Source organism: Canis aureus, chromosome 14 (genome assembly GCF_053574225.1).
Source record: "Canis aureus isolate CA01 chromosome 14, VMU_Caureus_v.1.0, whole genome shotgun sequence".
In the NCBI taxonomy this organism is placed as follows: Eukaryota; Metazoa; Chordata; class Mammalia; order Carnivora; family Canidae; genus Canis; species Canis aureus.
Genome location: NC_135624.1, coordinates 57,580,534 through 57,598,022, shown reverse-complemented (window position 1 = coordinate 57,598,022; position 17,489 = coordinate 57,580,534). Strand labels below are relative to the sequence as shown.

The 17,489-nt window shown below is 34.1% G+C and overlaps 1 long non-coding RNA gene across 1 annotated transcript; it reads right to left on the bottom strand.

Annotated features, from left to right (window-relative positions):
* Positions 1 to 7,191: 7,191 nt before the first annotated feature.
* LOC144283708 (uncharacterized) lies at positions 7,192 to 15,149 on the bottom strand. Its single transcript, XR_013352270.1, has 4 exons — positions 12,978 to 15,149; positions 11,781 to 11,849; positions 9,270 to 9,381; positions 7,192 to 7,516 (listed from the first exon to the last, which is right to left on the bottom strand). It is a non-coding gene; the product is annotated as an uncharacterized LOC144283708 (long non-coding RNA).
* Positions 15,150 to 17,489: the final 2,340 nt, after the last annotated feature.

Genomic DNA, 17,489 nt, shown 5'->3' with positions numbered 1-17,489 from the left:
AATTTTAAATCAAATCTATTATTCAAAAATGGTCATAATGAAATGTTCTTAACTATTAAAAATTAAATTAAGATTACTTTCATACAATATTTTCATTATAGAAGTGTCTTTAAAACGATTGTTTTGAAATGTCATCCTTAAAAACCATTTAGTTTTTATTACTGCTTGCCCTACATGAAGAAGCAGAGAACCACAGAACATTGAGCAGCAGCATATAGTGGTAAAATGCTGCCTGACAATTTTCATTCTGCTAAGGATGGTCGGTTCAGATTTAGTCCAACAAAATGCTGTCCCATTTGGACTTCATATACATAAATAAGAATTCCATGTCTCTGCGTAGCAACACACACCAATCTCTAACTACTTCTTCAAGAATATGTCAAATCCTTGACTATCATGACAGAACAACATTTGCAGCATCCAAACCATTATTTTTTGAAGGTAGTTTGGTTATTTCAGGTATTTCTGCCCCTCACTATTTTATTTTATTTTTATTTATTTATTTATTATAGTCACACAGAGAGAGAGAGAGAGGCAGAGACATAGGCAGAGGGAGAAGCAGGCTCCATGCACCGGGAGCCGGATGTGGGATTCGATCCCGGGTCTCCAGGATCGCGCCCTGGGCCAAAGGCAGGCGCTAAACCGCTGTGCTACCCAGGGATCCCCCCCTCACTATTTTAATGGCAAGTTAGAGTTACTATTAAAACTTTTCTTATCTTGTATTGCATGTGGTTCTAACACTCTAGGCCTGTAGGTTGTTAATGATGAGAGAGTAAAGTAGAAGTGAGGAAAAAAAGAAAAAGAAGCAAGTTTAAGACTTATGATAAAAAAAAAAACCTCTAGCATGATTTGTTTATTTACAGCAAATTTAGGAGAAAAACTTTACAATTTCCATTTCCTTTCTTTTTAAAACTTCCCATGAATACTATTATACGCTCATTAACAACTTTTCATTCAGGAAGTTTCACCTTTTCCCTCGTTACCTTCTTCATGTATCATTAGACATGTGCTCTGTAGTGAAACATGATCAGGATACTGAGCTACACTTAGCAGGTAAAAAAGAAAAAAAAAATGTAGTCTTTAGAAAGGTAATATTTATAACCACACACGTGTCCTTGAAAGAACATTATCTGTTCTGGAAGTCATGCAAAAACTGTCTGCCAGTCTAAAATTTATAAAATAAATGAGCATATTTTAACATCTGTTTTGAATGAATATGATACACCACGTGTTTAAGATATCTTGAATAGTGTCCTGCAACAAAAAGCATAGCAAAAGTTATGAATCACATGTCAAAATCAAACTACTTTCAGCATGGAGAAAGCTGAGCTTATTAGGAGCAAGAGAAAAAAGGTGTTATGCCTATATGGTTTTGCTCTTGACTGTCGTGTCCCAATAATATCTTGTAAGGTAAAATTTAAATGTTGATTTAAATGCATTAGTATTTTTTATGCCATATATCACTTTCTATTTTTCAATATAGCTATATGCATAATTTGTCTCCCTTTCAGAGGAGAGTCTGTGCTTAAAATGTTCTTTTTTATAAAGAAAACCATGTACTTCTCAAATGTTGTTTGTTGAATTTGGCTTGATCCCCTATGTGAATGACCAGTAAATATTTGCTATTTTGAGATCGGGTTTTGACTCCCTCCTCTTTCACTTATGTATTTAGTCATGTTACAGCAGCCACTTTACTTCATCCTGCTGAGCTTTGGTGTCCCCAAGATAAGGGTATACTGATTTGCAATAATGTACAGTAATAACTCTTCTCCCGAGGGAGATGGCATATCAGCAAACAACCAATTAATAGCCATAAATATAAACAGATGCAGGTGTCAGAAGCAAAGAATAAATTAACAGGTAAAAGTGAGCTCATGTATGTTCATACACTCTCTAAGGCCCAGTGGGTTATGAGCTAGATGACAAAATTAGAACTCATAAGATAGAGGACAAAGAAATAAGAAATTATGAGATAGATGACAAAGAAAAAAAGATGAACGTTGGACTCTTCACCTTGACCATGTCATAAATAATAGAGTGATCTATAATAAGTTAGGGATTATGTGCTGTCACTAATTAGAAGCTGGAAATACATGTATCACCAACCATGGTACCCAATAAGAATGGAGGAATGAATTAGCTGAAGGCATAATTTTGGAGTATAATGAGACCCATTCTCCCACTGCAGAACATTTAAGGGGTGAATGGGAGCAATAAACCTTCATTATCAACTCATAATGTGTGCTCAAAAAGCTGTTAGAAACTGGAGACGGGAGGGCAAAGTATTATCAGTTATTCTTGGAGTATGTTCAGATGGAGAGTACCTCAGACAGAAATCCCACATCAAGACTATATTACTGAGGGTTTATGTCCCCTCCCCCTGGAATCGTGTGTTAATTAGCAGACAAGGCTACTCTCACTCAAAAAAATAAAACAAACCCTTTTTCTCTCTTCTGAGTTCTTGAAAAGGAAAGCATTTATTAATAACAGCAAGACTACATCTAGTTCATTATCTGCGAGTAGACTACGTGAGCATCCATTCTTCCATATTCCATTATGAACAGGAGTGAGGATGATGTTCTAACTCTCTCCTTACTGTCATAATGGTTGGCATGAACAGCCAGAATTAATGTCCTCAACATCTACACATCTTGCCCTGGGGCTTGGCGATCCTCTCCCACTATGACCTGGTGACTAGCCAAGTGACTTACTTTGGTCAATGAGTGTCCGTAAACATGACATAAGCAGAGGCTAGAAAGGTGTCTTTTTGTATGTCTAGTTTTCTCACCTTTGTAATTCTGTCACTAGTTCGAGATGAAATCTCAACTACTGGAGGAATGTGAAGAACCTGAGGAAGAGAAGTGAAGCCCTCCTAGATCAGCAAGCCCTCAGACAGCCTGCCAGCAGACTGTGGGCACATGAGCAAGAACGGTTGAGATCACCCTAGCCCAGCCTGTGTCTGCAGAACCACCCAGCCAACCATTGCACTTATGGAAATGATTGTCATTTTAAGACTCTGAGCCTTGGAGTAATTTGTTTGATACATTTCTGAGTCCAAAAAAAATCCTGAGAATTACACAAACACAAAAGCTTTGCACCATCCCATGTTGAAGGTGGAAATTCTGAGGTGCCTTAATAATTGATTTTCCCATCAGCCTCAATAACTGGGAAGAGTAAGTAGGAAGGATTTTTCGATAGGTGGAACTTTGAGTGCACATACTCTGGGGAACTTGCTATTTTATAATGTTTTAAAAAGGAGCTTTCTTCCTCTGGTAGATTAGTTAAGGAATCTGAGCTCTGAAAATATTTTGCTACTTGTGGAGAGCATAGAAAATGGGAAAACGCTGCTCCACAAATGTTAAATGATAATGGTGTTTATGATCTACTCTCCTCCCTGATCTTCTACAGCTGCCCTTGTGCTGCTCAGTTTAACTTTATGGACTATCCTGAAAACTAATGATTCCTAAAGGTTAAGGTTTTTCAATGAATATAAAGTCATGAATATTAGTTTTCTATTTTATAGGTTCATGGTCTATAATGAATTCCAGCTTTAGCATTTTCCTTCACTTAATAACAGAGAAGGTTAAAGGATCTCTATTTCTTGTCAAGGCCTTATCAATAAAATTAAAATAAAGAAGAATCAAGACATATTAAAGGTTAAGAGTAGGGTATCAGTGATTCTGCGGAGATACTCTCTCCTGAAGGTTTATTTGAAACATAAGGAAAGTGTACTCATAATTGATAATCTTTTATGGAATGATGTAATTTAAATGTTCCATCATTCTTAATTGAAAGACCAGGATACCTAGCACAGGTTAAGCATCTGTGCTCAGTTAATTAAATTGTCTTCTCAGTTAAATCATTTGATTAAAAATTGCTAGTCTTATTAAGTCAGACTTTTAAACTCATACCCACAAAGAGAACAGTCTTAGTGGATATCTTTCCATTCATTACCTCTTTATATTCTTATAATGTACTCTAAAGTGGATATGTATTTTCTCCCTATTAAGAACAAAGCAATTGTGCCTCAGAATGAAAGTTCATAACAGTTCTCTCTTTCCATGAAAACTTACTGTATACTCAAGTGTTCTTTATGACAAAATGAAACTCTTGCTATGATTTGATTTAGAAACATAAATTTGCAGCTGGTTTATATAGGTGCAAAATTTAATTGATTAACTTAACTATGTGTTTTAGAACTATAGTTCTGCAATGAAGACTTTAGGGAAACAGGGGAAAGTTTAATATCCCCAAATGGCCAATTACCCCCTAAATAAATAAATAACACTTTTTTATTCTCTTTTGCTTTGAGTTTGGAAGCAGACTATTCCAATCATTAATAGTCTAGATTTGGAATCTTAAAAATTGGAATTTCATCCTATCTCTGCCACTTACTGGCTGAGTGACCTAAAACAAATTACTCAACTTCTCTAAGAATCAGGGAATGTTTAGTTGTAAGTTGAGGATAATAATGATACTTATTTCATAAACTGCCATTAGGAATAGATGAAAAATACAAATAAACTTACAATCACACTGCCTGACTCCTAATCAGTGTCCAGTAAATGACAGCTGTTACTATTTTTATTGTTGTTACCATCTTGACTTTATTGCCCAGCATGGTTGGAATGAATACAAGTTATGTTTCACTTCCAGTGTATTGTTTGCGGATAATTGAACTTTCAATCAGTTAAACTTCAGTAGCCAATTTCTTTCTCAAAAGTGGGTTATTTCTTCCTTCTCTCTCTCTCTTAAGACCCAGGAATTTGGTTTATACCACAAATCCTCATGAAAAATGGAGTGTGCATTATTAGTAATAATACACCTTATCAACCCCAAGGAAACACACAACGCAATTAACATTATTGTTTAATTAACATTAACTAAAGTTTTAATCAACATTAATTAAAAATTGGCAACGGATAGCAAGTGTTGTTTTTGTTGTTGTTTTTCTTAAAGATTGTATTTATTTATTCATGAGAGACACAGAGAGAGAGAGAGAGAGAGAGAGACAGGCAGAGGGAGAAGTAGGCTCCATGCAGGGAGCCCAATGCAAAACTCGATCCTGGGTCTCCAGGACCATGCCCTGGGCCCAAAGCAGGCGTTAAACCGCTAGGCCAGCCGGGGATCCCACACTAAGTGCTAACAGACCACAGTCGATCTTGGAAATAACAGACTCAGCCCAGTGTATCTGAGTTAATATGGCTATTATGCCTGTTCTTAAATCTTGTCTTCTTGTTCTTGCATCGATACATATTTTCTTGGTAACTCTTAGCAGGCTTTGATTCTGTCAAGTTCCCAAAATAAAATATTAAAGCTACTTTCTCCCATGCTCCTCCCAAATCCGACTGTAGCGTAATTCCACCAGCACTGACTTTGAAAACTCTATAACCTTTCCTGGAGGTGGAGGAAAGTAACTGACTTCTGGAAATCTCATCCTCCCTTTTACTTACTGATCTCCCTCCTGTTTTGTTCTGAGAGATCCTTACTGTTTGTTCAGAAGTAGCATGAAGAATTTCTACTTTCACTTTTATCATTCTAGGCTAGAATTTTCTAATGTATCCCTACATTATGTTTGAAGAAAAGAATGTTATATATTTAAAAAAATATTTAGAGATAGTTAATTAACACAGTGCTCAATAAAGAACTAAGAGTTCTGAAGGGTCATATGAGATAACTATGTATATGTGTGTTATGTATATACATAATGTTTCTATATTAGTTAATATATTAATTACTTCACACACATGTATTATGTCAGAGGAATATATAAACACACATATACATATATATTTCTGTTTTAGATTCACTCAAATTTATTTGAACTCAGAACTTTTTTATGTCAAATTAATTATTCTATCATGGAATGGCCTTTTTATTTCAAAGATTACACATTCTGTATTGTCTCTAATGATCCTGTCAGCCTCAGAGAACCAGCTCTTCCCAGCTCATATACATAGATTTAGCTATACCATGGACAGGAAACCAGCAGGACATGTTCTAAATTTTCAGATCATTTTCCAGATTTTCTGATTCATTTCTCCGAGAGATACTGTCTAGTGTCTTTTGTTTTGCTTTGTTTGTTTTGCCTTGGATCTCTTTGACAGTCTTGTCTAGCCTATGGCCTCTTTATTATTTCTCAGAAAAAAATATTTAAAATAAATGTTTTAAATAATATATATTAGCACAAAGGAAACTAATTATAATGAAATATAATGAGGATATTAGAAGTATACTAAGTCAAGTATATGCATCTTGATTAATTTATTAAATAAAAAAATATTGGCAGATTAGCAATTGTCATAATTTCAAAATAATGATGCAAATAAAAGATACTAGAAAATATTTGCAATATTTGTATAATGTACAAATATTTATTTGTACAAATATTTATTTACATATAATGTAATATTTGTATATAATGTACAAATATTTATTTACAAATAAATATTTATGCAAATATTTATTGTATAATGGGACATGAGAGATCTGTAAGTTCTCCTAGTAAAAGTTAGAGGTATTACTAATATTAGCATAATTTATTGCCTAACCAATATATTGAAGAACAAGTAAATTCCAGTTGGAGGTTATGGGGGAAAAATATAAAATCTTCATCTAAATTGATGGTCTCAAAAAAAAAAAAAATTGATGGTCTCCCAGAATTCTCTCTGTTGTCTGTGATTACCAGGTTTAACATTTCAACCTTATAAGAAAGTTTTTATTGTTTTTACTGTGCTTGCATGAAAGTTTCACGGAGGTAGTTTTGAGTTTTCTGGTTTGCTTTTTTCTTTTTTTCATGTAAACCTTAGAGTTCTTTTGAGGTATATCAACTTTTGGTTCAGCACTAGTTAACTTGAAATAATTTTTTAATTAAGATTTCTATGATTGTATTACCTGTAGCAGTTTTATTCCCTCCTCTTAATCTACTATGAAAAGCATTAAATATCCTCACATTGCAATTTACTCCTATATAGTGGTAGGTCAAAATGAATCAGATGATTATCTGTACATTTTACAGATATAAAAGGCCATAAATTAATGCCTAGTTATCATATTTATATCTCATTTATAGGTATTCATTTCCTGTTTTATGCAAGTTGACTACAACTATGTAACTTTACAACCATCGCAGAATGCCATTTTCTTTATTTTTTTCCTAGCAGTAGAAAAGAATGATGTACTAATTGTTCTCACTATTGTAAGATTTAAGGTTTTATTTAAGTTTAGTGGACAGAAAAATTAAACATGAGTTGCTAGATAAAAGTTAATGTTTCAGAATGCAACATCAATACCTTATATTTAAATATGTTATAGAATTAAAATTTTTGATGTCATTCATGTAATAAAACTTCATCTTTTAATTCATAATCATATATTTTAATACATTGCAACTAATAAATCAAAAACCCCCAAAGAGTTTACAAATACAGTATGACAAAACTCCAAAGAAATTTTGCAGTATAGGTTTGATTGTTTGACTTCCATTCACTTCAGCTTCTTAGAACATACCTGGAAACTGGGATAACATAAAATTTTTAAAGATCTATATTACAGAAAACTAATTTTCATGAAGTCACAATGAAGTATGTAGAGCCATTCCAGGTCCACAAACACTGTACTCATTATTAACATTTTTATTCAAAGCTCAGTGTAAAATAAGATTATTACATTTTCTGCATACTACCCTTCATGCTTTCCAGTTTTACATGAGTAATAAATTAAAAAGAAAGGCATATTCAGCAGTGGTAAATATAATGATAAAGAAAAGAAATAACAACTGAGATGATAAAATTGGATATGTGTGTGTGTGTACATATATGCACATATAGATACACACACTATATATGTCTAGTTAACACATGCAATAATTCATACTATATAAATGGTAGCAATTTCTATGGGTTTCTGTTCATAAAATCATTTTGTATAAATATATTGAAAAAAGGAAAGGATTAATGTCCTCAGCATATTAATTATTATATATCAAGATTATCATGGTTCTTTCAAACCAAACTTTTGACAAACAATAAGGAAATTAACTTATTACTGGGACCACATGGCATATAAACTCCTTTCTTTCCCATATAAATAAAAAATGTTTTGGACACTATTTATTGATGAGGATTAAAAAAGAACATACTAGAATATTAAATGCATTCTTAGAGCCTTTGGGCTCTATTCATCTTTTATAGTAAACATACTAGGATAATAGCTATGTTTGATGCTACATTTCTTGTAAGTGATACCTAACTGTCCTAATAGGGGGAGTATTCTACTATGGCCTGCCATGATCCCTCTGTGTGTCAGATGCTATGCTGCACCACTCAGAGAAGTCCCTAAGGAAAGAAGACTTTGTTACACACCTACTGGGATTGCTGCAGGTAGGTATCTCTTGGTTGTGACTCCACTTTGGGAGTTGCCTCAGCTAAAGAGCACTGCCTCACCATTAGTCACAGTCCAGTTCCAGGGCAGCCTACATCCAAAGACTCCCTAACATGATAGTAAAAATGTATCTCTGTTGAATCAATTTGGGCAAATCTGAAGGGCAGTTCATTCTCTAGATTAGTCTGTAGGGTTGTCTGAGCTTCCCTGTAGGACTGCCAAAGAGCTCATTTTCTTTCTTTGCTTAAGCTAGCCTTCTGCCCCTCATTCCCATAGGTATAAATCCTAAAACCACTCCCTACTATGCCTCTGCATTATTATTTCATGCACAATGAAGTGCAGACATAGAAATAAGTATTTCCATGAGAAAGATATGAAACATTCAAACATTGTTCAAAGGATAGGTGTCCTCTTTTGAAGAGTCATTCTGTCCAAACTTGGGTAAATGTTTATCCCTTTTGAGGGAACAAAAACATCAGTTTATCAGTGTTGATTAATTAACATTTTTGCCATAAAACTAGAACCCCCTTTTCAGAGACTACGATTAACAATCACTCCGCTTATTTTAATTTGTTTTTCCAAATATATTTATTTTTGAAGAGAGTCTTCATTAATTAGAAGATATGAAGCAATACTTTCCTAAGCAATAATGATTATAATTATAATTAATTAAAATTGATAAATTAACTTCTGGTTATTATAGTCTCCCTATGTGCTCTATGTAAGAATTATTAGATTTACAAACTTATTATGTTCTTTCTATATGCCATGAACTGTTCAAGGTGCTTTATATATGTTATTTTAGTTATTACTTACAAAAATGCTCATGCAAACAAAGCAAATGTAATTATCCTCATTTTGCAAATAAGATCGAAAAAGTGACTTACCTAAGGACATGCAACCAAGAAGCCCAATTGGATCTTATACTCAAGTCTGTAGAATACCCAAATCCACATGAAGAACTAATCTTTCTTGGTATATATGCAACCTTATAAACTTCTTAGTAGATGAAAACAAAACCAAACAAAAATTTAAACAAAGACAAAATAAGAACATTTATGGGAAAAACTTTAAAAGTCATGTATACTTGATTCTTATTTTTAGCTAAGATTAAGTTTTATCTTCACATCAAAGATAGAACATGTCATCAAATCTTTGTGAACTTGTTTTGGGGTATATTCATCTGTTCTAATACACTGGGAATAGCTAGTAGTTCTTTATAAAACACATACACATACATCTTACTTTGGTATTAAATGTGTCCCTCTCTATTGTTTTTTTCATAGTCTTTAAAAAATAAAAATAAAAACAATATTAGTCAATACTCATCATGTGTGAGGCACTGGTCTTAGCATTTTAACAGTCTAATCCAATTAATACAACAAACCTACCAGACATGTACTATTATTATTTCAATTTCACAGATAACATAACTGAAGCATGGAGATGTTAGCTAATTCATCAATAATGGCAAAGGTGTTGAATGGAAAAGACAGAAGGGATGGAATCAGTTCAAAAACTAGAACATCCAACAGAGATAAGGTGGAAAGGGGGAGATGAGAGGACCTAAAAAGAGCATATTCTTCACAAACATTTCATTTCCAGTCTCTTCTCACATGCATACCCCTTTTCTCATTCTCCTATCTCTTCAATAGTCTAATCACTTGGTTTCAGGTGACCCTATATGTATAACTGAATTTCAAGATATCCGTATTGTGATTTAAACACTCTAGAAAGTCAGGTACATCAAGTTATTTTTCTACTGATTTAACAGGGATACTTTTACCATTAGGATCACTTCTTTAGATTAAGGGATTATAACTAGATAGTATCTCTTAAAACATATCATAAGACAGCAGACCTGACTGATATGAGGTGCAATGAAATCTAACTCAGTGTGTACTACATGTGCACCAAAGATTAATACATTATTATGATTACTTCTCTGATTTAAAATGTATGGTCTTAAAGGAATGCTCTTAAAGAAAAAAAATCTTAGAACTTTTAGAGTATATAAACAATTTAAGCATGCAAAGGGGAAACATTTAGAGAGCATCTTCCATTTCAAAGCAAATATTGACCATTCAGTGTGATAAATACTAAGATAAACCTAAGAGTTCCTGAGAGTTCTTGAAACCCTCTTAGGAAAGACTCCTACCCAAATCTGGGATAGGCTAAATTTTATGAAAGAGAAAGTCCCCAGTAGAATCTTGCAAGATAGGTAAATTGAACATAAGTGGGCTTTACAGAAAGAGAAGCATGTAAGGAGGCATGGGGATACAAATATTTGGTGAGTTCAATAACTTACAAGTGGGTGAGTATTCTTCGGGCTTGGAGTTTACATGTCTTGCTGCATATATAATACCCACACTGCCTATAAAATATTACACAATATGATATTGTATAGGCAACATAGAGGGTTACATACACAATATTTTCCCTGTTTTCTCTGTTTATTATTTTTTTTTCTAGCGTGGATCTAATTTGTTCAGGTCATCAATGTGTGCAATCTCCTTCTCAGACTCCCTTAAAGCTAGAGGTGACCATAGACCACATTCAGCATAAAGTAAAAGTAAAATTATGACTTTCATGACAAAGTGATACATGTTCATACTGTTATGTATCTTTTTTGTATTACCCATTTCACCTCTTCTCTGCTAGAAACTGAAAAGAAATTTCTGAAAATGCATTAGCCTTATTTTGACCTTGAGGATGAAAGCCACATAGTGCAGCATCTAGAATAGAAAGATGGGAAAGAGCTAGCCTGAGCCCTCAATGACTCCTTCACTGTGTTAGTGTCCTAAAGGTGCCCAATGGCATATAAATAACTTGACAGGTCAGACAAAAGATAAAGAAGGGGAATGGCATTATCACCATTATTACCGATAGATGTGAAGTTGATTGTATGGATGAATGTAAGAGTCAAAGATTTTGCTAACTAAATGTCAATTAGGCAAAATTAACCAGTTATAAGCAATGTTGGACAAGGACAGGTCTCCTGATCCAAATCCAGAAAAAAATGGAATATACTGAGCTAGAGCCCAATAGTATCCATGGGCTAAAATCCTATTTTGAAAACATAAGCAGAACTGTCAGGTGACATTAAGAGAATATATGAGGCCATGGCACCTGGGTGTCTCAGTGTTTGAGTGTCTGCCTTTGGCTCAGGTCATGATCCCAGGGTCCTAGGATCAAGTCCCACATCAGGCTTCCGTCAAGGAGCTTGCTTCTCCCTCTGCCTATGTTTTTGCCACTCTCTCCATGTATCTCATGAATAAATAAATAAAATCTTTCTTTAAAGAAAAAAGAGAATATATGAGGCCATCTAGGAAGAGTGTGCAACACATAACAGAAGTAGCACTTAAGCGAGAAGTCAATAAATGATAATAGACACCTACCAATTAGATAGCTGGAAAATTCAGAAGAGGGTGATATCAAGGGAGTCAATATTGTTTAGGAGAGGGTTTCTGTAATGATAATATACAGTAAGATCAATAATAAGAAAAGGACTGAATAAATGCTTTTCCTTTTCATCAATTAAGTCAGTGGTAACCATGGTAGCTTTAGTAGAGACAGCCATGGGTGGGGCATAATGACAGTAAAATGCTGAAGAGCAAATGGGAGATGAAAATATTAACTCAGTGAATGCAGTTCAAGAAGCACATAGCTTGATATAAAGATATACTGGGGCCAAAGGGAGTTTGAAAAACATACTTTTTGCTGTGGAAATTCTCAGTACTATTTTATTTCAAAATTATGGAAACTAAGCCTTTTTAAAGTAATGATGAGTTATAAAACAAGAGAGGTTTGTTAAATGAGCTCTAAGATAATTAATGGGCTGTGGCTCTCTTAGAACAAATGGCATCCCCAGACTAGAGGAATATACTCTGAGAACATGCACAAAAGGGAACCCTTGACAAGATAACATTAGGATTTGGGAGAGATGAGACAAAATAGGAAGCAAACCTAATTCACAGTTTTACCTGGATCTCATCTTTCTTTTTTTCTTTTTTTTTAAACTAATGAGTGGTGCTACTCAGGGTCATATATAATGACTTAGGAACAAGTTGAAAGTAAAAAATACCTGCCAATCTAAAATGACTTAATGCTCTCATGAGATCCCTGTGTGCTAAAAAGTAAGAGATTTTTTTGTTTGGTCAGCCTTGGGTGGGTGGTATATCCATGATAAAATAGTTGTTTATTTCCAACTTTTCTCTTCACCTGACACATTATTTTGGTATGACGAAAAATAGAATGACAATATAAAACAAATATGTTAAGCACTGTGGGAACATAGTGAATGAGAGATAAACAATTATGACACTGATATTGAGTGAACTGAGTAGTTGCACTTGAATCATGAGCCAGAAGAGTGGTAAGCACTTCAACCCATTTCTCTAATATTGTGGCTGATGAAAAGTATGCCAGTTCAGCACAGGTTTCATTTTGTACAGTTTATAAGGGCATCAGACCATGAATACCCAGTTTCAGGACATTAAGATATAAAATTAAATAATAATATGGAGACATAAGAAACTACCTTAAATAACTGAAATTGAGATAGGAAAGCAGGTAATAAATAATGCACAGCATACCCAACAGGCAAGTGACACTTCCTGCCACACACTTGAGCAAAAAAAAAGCAATCTTCTTTCTGTGAATATAGTCAAATATGTAGGCAGTTTCAGATAGAAAACCTGTAGAGGTGAAAAAAATAGTACACTGTCTTGTCACCTATAAATCTCTGGCAACCGATAATGTGACACTTGTCATAATACTAGACAATTTAGTTTGAGGGAAATTTATGGTGGTCCTTTAACAATTATACTAACAAATTCTTGTGACTCTCTCCACATTTTTATTCTCTATGCATTTTAGGTAATGGTAAGAGCATGGGTTCTAAAATCAAATAACATAAATAAAATATACTATTAGGTACATGGTATTTTGCCAGTGAAATATTAAAACCATTACACCAAAACTTATCCCCAATATACGTGTTATACTTAAATTAACCTTGTGCTAGCAAGGCTCTGTTTTAGATAAAGTAGGCCATGAATATGTGCAGCATAAATAACTATTTACGTATCTTTTATTTCCCTTTATCGGTTCTTAACTCTTCCCTTGTTCATGATTCAAACTTTTATATCCTTTCCATTGAAGCTTTCAGAGCTCATAGTGACTTCTCTTTGCAGGCCAGACATGGCACAAGAAAATTCTCATTTACCAGGATGGGTGTACCTAAAAGAATGAGAAATAGCTAGATATTCAGGGAGTACTGGACATTGGCTCTGAAGTGACATTAATGTTGTGCCCAAGATTGCGAATCCCAGAAACCACCAAGGAGCCAACACAGATGCCAACACAAGAGGGTTTATTTGCAAGCTTGGGCTTGGGTTCAAGTTTACCCGACACAGCGGAGCAGGGACTTGGACCCCGAGGTGGGTTTCAGTTTAGTGTTATGGGCTGGGCTAGGGGACCTCCAGAAGGGGTGGAGAAATTTCTCAAGTTCTGTTTACATTCTGATACGGGGCTTTTAAGGGCATTGAGCTCTGTTCTTATTCTAATATGGGGCTTCCTGCCACTGGCTTGGGCTCTGTTCTCATTCTAATATGGGGCTTTCTAGGATGTTAAACTGTAAACTGTTTTCTTCCTGTAACTGAAGTAATATAAATCTCAGCTCTTATTCCCAGGGGCCTGGGATGGCTGTACTTGTGCTAACACTGAACTTAAAGTGGAATGGCCTTAATTTTCTCATCCTCCACAATTAATTCCTGGCACACAGATGCCACTATGGTGTATCAGTCAGATTAAAGACATATGAAGGTCAGGTGATTAACGGATTTTAGCAAGAATCTGTCTCACAGAGGATACACTCAGTCTTTGAAATGATCCTATGGTTATTTTCTATTTCTAGAATGCACAGTTGTAACAGATATAGTAAACAATTGCCAATCCCTAAACTAATATCCTAGCTCCATACATTTATGATGGTAAGAAAGCCCGACTGTAAGCTTTTATTACTGCCTCCATCTTCCAAAGCAGTAAACCAAACTCATATAACATTCTTGGAGAGCTTGCAGAGAACAATGTTACCATCAATGACTTAAGAGATGCAGAAATGGTGATTACTTCCATATCGCTATCCAATTGGCCTATTTGGAATATACAGAAGACTGGTGGAGGAAGAGAATTATTATAATTGGATTAGTTGTAGTCTCCAATTGCAGTATCTCTACCAGTTGTGGTTTCTTTGCTATTGCCCATCAAAACATCCCCTGGCATAAGCATCTACTGACAGGGAATTATTTTTTTCCTATACCTATTAGTAAACACCATCAAAGTTATCTATATATGTTCATGGCCCTATTCTCCAGCGCTGTTTTATAATCGTGTCTACAGAAACCTTGACAGCCTCTTCACAGGGCATCACACCAGCCTACCACACTGAATATATAATGCTGACTAGACCTGTTAAACAGGAACTAGCAGGCTTTTTTATATACCTTATTAAGGTACGTGTATCAAAAAAAGTTCAGGGTCCTCATAACTCAGTGAAATTTCTAGGAGTCCAGCTATATAATACATGTCAAGATATCCCTTAAAGGTAAAGGACAATTCTGTATCTGGCCTCTCCTCTCCTACCACCCCCAACCCTCACCAAAAAAGGTACAAAGACTAGTGACCCTATTTACAGTCTGTATGTAACATATACATAAGTTTTATTCTACTATCACAAAGATAAAGCATTCTTTTCTTTTCTTTCTTTTCTTTTTTCTTTTCTTTTCTCTTTTCTTTTCTTTTCTTTTCTTTTCTTTTCTTTTCTTTTCTTTTCTTTTCTTTTCTTTTCTTTTCTTCTTTTCTTTCTTTTCCATAAGATATGGAATCCAACTTGCTCCTGGGTATTAAAAGAGGCTGAACATGTTATCATGAAAGCAGTTTCCCATCATGAACTGTGATGTTATCTGACCTACCACCATAAATGTTGGTGTACACAGAAGTATTCCATCATTAAATGGAAGGAGTATATACAATAATAGGCTAGAAAAGATCCTAAAGGTACAAGTAAGTTGAATGGATAGTTAGCTCTGATTCTAATAATTCTCATATTTCCTACAATTTCTTCCTTTCTCAGTTTTCTTTATGGCCTTATGGGAAGTACACTCTGATCAATTTGGGGGAATAATAATTCAATTCTAGTCTAGAGATGGTTATACACAATACACCATGTGTGTGAAAGGAGACAACTGCTTCATTACTGCTTCACCTAGGAGTGACTCTAAAGAATAGCAGTGAATGAAAATGTTCTCAAAGGGAGTTCAAGAAGACTATCTTGCTCTTTTTTTTTTTTTTTCTGGAAGAAAAGAAATCCAGAGGTAGGAGACATCAGTTAATGGGCAGTAACTAATACGTTAGCTAAATTGTCAGGAAGTCAGGGAAACACAATTAGAAAATTGGCTAAAGGAAAGTTTAGGGACAAGTGTAAAATTATCAGTGCCCCATATGAATGTTTACCAAAGATCAACCTCAGTAGAAGAGAGTATTAATGAACACATAAATACAATGCCCCAAACTGTGGATGGCAATCAGCCACCTTTGCTCTTATCCAATAAATAAAGTGGCCATCACAGCAGGAATTGAGCTTAAGGTTGGCTTAGAAATATGGATTCTGTAAATCCTTAATTAGTGAAAAAGTTAGCATATTCTAACCATTGCAATAAAGCAAGAAAAAAAGAAATGAAATGCACAGAGATAATGAAAAAAAAGATAAAATCTATATTTGCTGACATGATTATGTATGAAACCCCAGGGAAACTATAACTAAAAGCAAAAACTAAAATAAAACAAAGCACAAAATTCTCTAGAATTAATAGTAATTTCAGCAATATCACAGAATATAAGATCAACATGTAATCAAGCATATTTCTATATATTAACAATGAATATTTGGAAACTGAAACAAATAAAATAACTGCTTACTATCATGCTTTAAACAAAATACTTAGGTTTAAATTTAATATAAGGCACATGTATTATGAAAATTATAAGTTGCTAATGAAGAAAAATCAATGAATAAATGAGGAGATACACTATATTTATGAATTGAAAAGTCAACACAGTGAAGATATGAATTGTCCCTAACTGACCTACATTTTTAATATAATTGTTATCAACTTCCCAACAAGATTCATGTGGGGTTTTTTTGTGCCAATATAGAAAAGCTTATTCTTAAATTTATATGTAAAGGTAAAGAACCTAGAAAAGCTAAAACAATTTTGAAAAAGATTAAAGTGGGAGAAATCACCTTGTCCAATATTAAAGTCAACTGTATAGTTTAGTATGCAGAATATATGATATTGGTGGAGTGATACATAGATAATAAAATTAAATAAAGAATACATATAGACTCATATAAATACACTCAAACAATTTTTGACAAAAGTCATTTAAAAGAAGAGGACTAGTCCTTTCAACACATGATACCACAGTGAATGGTTATGCATAGGAAAAAAATCAAAGTCAATCATAGACTTAAATGTAGAAGGTAAAGCTATAAAACTTATAGAAGAAAATGTAAGAGAAAATCTTGAGGATTAAATCCTAGTCAGAGCTCTTAGCCTTGATACCAAAAGCACTAGCTATAAACTGGATCTCATAAAAACAAACAGCTAACAAACACAAAAAGTAAAAAAGGAAGATTTTCTTTGCAAAAGATATAGATATGAGGATGAAAAGATATTCTAGAAAAACTATTTGCAAGCGACATATCTAAGAAATAGTACCTAGAAAGTAAACCTGTATTTTTTAAAGGTATTTTATTAGTCATTATCTTGGAGATAACAATTAACATCTTTAACTTGTAACAACCTAGTTTGAGTAATACCAACCAAGTCTCAAAAGTATACAAACACTGTGCTCTTAATATCTCCAACTAAAGAACTAATTTCTTTTAAAAAAATTATTCATTTATTCATGAGAGACACAGAGACAAAAGCAGAAACATAGGCAGAGGGAGAAGCAGGCACCCGTGAGCAACCTGTTGCAGGACTGGATCCCAGGATCCTGGGAACCAAAGGCAGATTCTCAACCACTGAACCACCCAGGGG